The sequence below is a fragment of the Lathyrus oleraceus genome, chromosome 2 (assembly GCF_024323335.1).
Source record: "Lathyrus oleraceus cultivar Zhongwan6 chromosome 2, CAAS_Psat_ZW6_1.0, whole genome shotgun sequence".
NCBI classification, from domain to species: domain Eukaryota; kingdom Viridiplantae; phylum Streptophyta; class Magnoliopsida; order Fabales; family Fabaceae; genus Lathyrus; species Lathyrus oleraceus.
Genome location: NC_066580.1, coordinates 93,439,589 through 93,443,969, shown reverse-complemented (window position 1 = coordinate 93,443,969; position 4,381 = coordinate 93,439,589). Strand labels below are relative to the sequence as shown.

Genomic DNA, 4,381 nt, shown 5'->3' with positions numbered 1-4,381 from the left:
CGTGTCCTTTAGATCCACAAAGTTCGCACTCTGTGTGGACTACCGCTGTGGTGTTAGTGTTTGTAGACATATGTTCGATGGTAAGGGCTAAAGCGTCCATTTTTTCCTGCATCATGTCCAGAGAGCTTATCTCATGTATTCCACCTTGGGTCTCCTTTTTCTCTATTGATGCTCGTTCAGTTCCCCATTGGTAATGGTTTTGGGCCATATCCTCAATTAGGTCACAAGCTTCAGGGTAAGGTTTGTTCATCAACGCGCCACCTGCGGCAGCGTCGATGCTCATCTTGGTGTTATAATGGAGTCCATTGTAGAAGGTGTGAACGATCAACCATTATTCTAGGCCATGGTGTGGACAGACTCTTAATAGCTCTTTATATCTCTCCCAAGCTTCAAAAAGCGATTCTCCTTGGTTTTGAGTAAATCTAGTTATTCGGTTTCGAAGAACAACAGTCTTACTAGGGGGAAAATATCTAGCAAGGAATACTCTCCTAAGGTCTTCCCAGGTAGTTATTGAATTAGCTGGAAGTGAATCTAACCATGAACATGCTCTATCCCTGAGGGAGAAAGGAAATAATCTCAAACGGATCGCATCAGGTGAAGCGTCGTTGGATTTAAAGGTGTCGGTCAGTTGGATAAAAACCTTTAAATGTTGATTTGGGTTCTCAGTAGCGAGACCCGCGAATTGGTTTTGTTGCACTAATTGCAACAAAGACGGTTTTAGTTCGAAATTGTTGGCAGGAATAAGGGGGTTTACTATACTCGAACTAGGTTCCTCATCAGAGGATTGGGCAAATTCCTTAAGAGGTCTCTGGTCGCGATTCTCGGTCATAGCTTTCTTAATTCGGATGAGTAAGAGGCGTGTACGAGTGTAACATTCGGGTTCCGCTAAAGGATCTACTAAATTTCCGGTACTACGGGTTCTTCGCATTTACCGGCTAATAATTCCTTAGTCTAGATGGTGTAACAATAGGGTACGAAATTTGACGAATTTGCTCCCCGACAACGGCGCCAAAAACTTGATCGCTATATTTGCAAGTGCACGAATCGCGTCAGAGTAATATAAAAGAATATTGATCCCACAAAGACCAAATTTTCAATCTATTAATTACTATCGTTACGATGTTTATCTAAGGCGGTATAAAAGAGATATTGATGTTGCAAAATAACGGTAAATAAAGGAGGTAATAAATGCGGTGCAGATAACGATAGGTTTGAACGTATATCACGTCAGTTAAGTGATGTTTCGATTGTCTAAATAGAACTACTTATAAGGCAATATTTTCTACTCTTGAAAAGAATCCATTTAACAGGAATTGTCGCTTTCGCATATTCAGAACCGAGTTTACCCTTAAATTAAGGCCTTTTATTGTCACTTATAAAAGGTGCGCAGAATGCTAAAGTAGTAAACTTATTTTTAAGAAATAAGACTCGTAAACTTAGTTGAAAAGTGATTTTGATTTGGAAAGTTTTACCCAAGGAGTTTCCTGATTTTAAATTTGTCAACGTGTCCGAAAACAGTTTCAAAAATTGTTTTTCCTTAAAGTGATAAAAATTCCTAGTTAACTAAGCCAGGGTGCTTTCGCACTCCTTGAATAGTTAAAACTAACCAAGTTTGTTTCAGAAAATTGTTCATGGAACTTCTTTTCTAACTTGGACCACGAATCAATCAAACTTGGGGCCAAAGAAGTGAACCATGTGAAGGCAGCCTTAGTCAGAGAGGAAGGAAAGTTTTTTACTCTTAAACACTCATTATGAGCTAAATCTCATGACTCTGTTAGGCATCTGGCAATATGCTCTATTGTCGACTCACCAGATTCTCCCCCAAACTTAGTGTACTTAGGCACTTTCATTCCTCTAGGTGCCTCGGTTTGGAGAATAAATTCAGCCAACGGGGAAGCATATAATGGTCTTTGCAATGTAGCACTCATACCATTCCTAGCCATAATCCTTTCGACAATAGTTCTCAAATTATTTTCTACTGCTAAGTCTTCTTGCTGATGTTGATCGACAATTTGATCAGCATCTTGCTGTCGGTTAACCAACACCATTTGGTTACGTCTTGCTACTCCTGATTCAATGCCTTGATTTTTCCGGGGTCTAAGGATTTGTCCCTCGTGGACTGTCTCATCTTCTGCTGCCCCTATCTCCATCTGAACAGGAACGGTTTGTCTAACCACTTGTGTCATCTGTCGAGCCGGTGCCCCCAGAAAATTACACAAGCACGTCAATTGATTCGCCACCTGCCTATTTGTTTCAGCAGATTCCTGTATCACAGGATTAAAAACCGTACCCATTTGATTAGTTAACATATTAACCAACTCATGGTTACTATCATCCATTTGCTGCCTCAACACCGCTATTGAAGTGTTCGACAGCGGCATGGTTCTATTCTGAGTATTATTCCTATTCTGAATATTGCCCCCTTGCGTTGATCTTTGCAAGGAGAGATTAGTATTTTGAGCGTTGTCTCAAAACAATGCTGCACTTGATGTCGACTGAAATCCTGGCATTAAGGAATACGACATTCCATAAAGAGGATTTGTGGTGCCAAAGCGAGGCACATAAGGTCTGAACGTCGTTATTGTTGATCCTGAACCTCCCGGTGGAGGTAAAGGGACCGATGTTCCAACCGCACCCATAGTCGACATCGTTGAGGTTGCACTTGTCATTGGCGGCAAAGATGCAACCTGCGAGATTACTGTTTCCGTAGTGGATAAAGTCCCCTGTGGCACTTCATCTGTATTGGAGTTTGACATTTTCAAAGTTTCTTGTGGCTTACTATATAGTTTCCCACTTCTAAGTTTCATGCAATTTCCTAACTGCACTAGCACCGACCCACTAGGCGTGCCATTTTGTTTACTATGGAAATTGGTAAACAATCGTTGGTCCTCCCTAGGCCTTACAACTGAGGGTTACTTGCAGGATCGACCAGTTGATCCTAAGACATGTGCTAGTGTGAGTGTGGCTTATTTAATTTGACAGATAATCATCTTTTTGAGGAACGGCTCCTGACAAAGTATTGAACAAGCGCAGGTTTTTTCCACACAAAATGTTACATGATGCTATAGCCTATGGGTGACTCGTGACCGACAACACTACAACATTCAAAAGACGTACACGACGAACACGCTTTTGGTGAACTCTATTATCGTAATAGAATCAGTGTCGACAGCATAGACGACAACGTAAAGTGATAACTCAAAGGTAAATGAAATTAAAATAAAGTGTTCAACGGGAACAATTGAAAAATAAGGAAGTTACATTGAAATAAATATGGTGATTCATGTACATAGCACTCTTAAAAACCCTTGCTTCCTCGCGCTAGGAATGAGAAGTTTTTTACAAGTGATTTTAGTACAAGGTGAACACACCGAGTCCCTCATGGGATATCCTATTTATAATAAACTAAAGAAACTGCCTACAGGCAAAAACTTCTAAAAATAACAGACGTCGTGCCACACGATCTACAAACTGCTCCATGCACGTTCTACAAACTGCTCCATATTCGAGCGCTTATTCTCCTTGTAACTGCTAGTCCTTTTAAGTTTCAAACTTCTCCCGCCCAGGTATTCAGGTCGACCCTGTCTCCTATGTGTTTGACGCAACTAAAAATTCCTTAAGTCCCATTCTTCAGTTCAGTCGACATAATGGGTTTTCGACGAAACATGATTCTTCTGTCGGTTTCATCTCCTGGTGACTTATGTTTTTATCAACTCTTGCTTATCTTAGGCACATCTCCACCCCTTGATGGGGTATAAAACTTAAATTCATAAGGCACTTTCATTGATTACGCCTTCAACATGCCTTATAGATTTCTTGTGGTAACAACAACATCTCTGATTTAAAAGGTATAAGCCCATCCGTGTGTGTAACACCTCAAAATTTGCCCTCCTCTCTTGGGACTAGCTTAGCATATTGCATTTCATTTTGTAGGACATTAGGCATTACATCTTTGCATATCATGTGGAAACAATAAGCAAGTCATCCTCCTAAGTCTTTCTCAGAAGATGGAGAGGTTAAAAGATGCAAGCCTAAGGGTTTCATGAATTGATCACCAATCATCTGAGGTTTGTGCTTCAATTAGGGTTTCTTGGTTCCTCAAGAAGGTTGAGTATTATCTTGGTTGAAATGGTACACCATCATCATCATGGTTATGTCCTTAGCAAAGATTTCAGGATTCATGATCAGATTCCTTGGGATTAGGGTTTTGACCTCTGGTCAACCCTAATCAGTTGCATTATACCAGTCAGGGTTTTTTTAAGGAGATGAGGTCTTTAATGAGATGGAGATCATCATGTGGTTTTATTGAGCTTGTATAAGCTAGGGTTTCATTTTGGTGCCATGTCATCAAGTGGTTGAGGCTCAGAATCATCAGTGTATG

General features: G+C 40.5%; 1 non-coding gene across 1 annotated transcript; it reads left to right on the top strand.

The window, feature by feature from the left end:
• The first annotated feature begins 338 nt into the window (after window positions 1-338).
• Window positions 339-445, top strand: LOC127125112 (small nucleolar RNA R71). Its single transcript, XR_007804572.1, has one exon. It is a non-coding gene; the product is annotated as a small nucleolar RNA R71 (small nucleolar RNA).
• The last annotated feature ends 3,936 nt before the right edge of the window (window positions 446-4,381 follow it).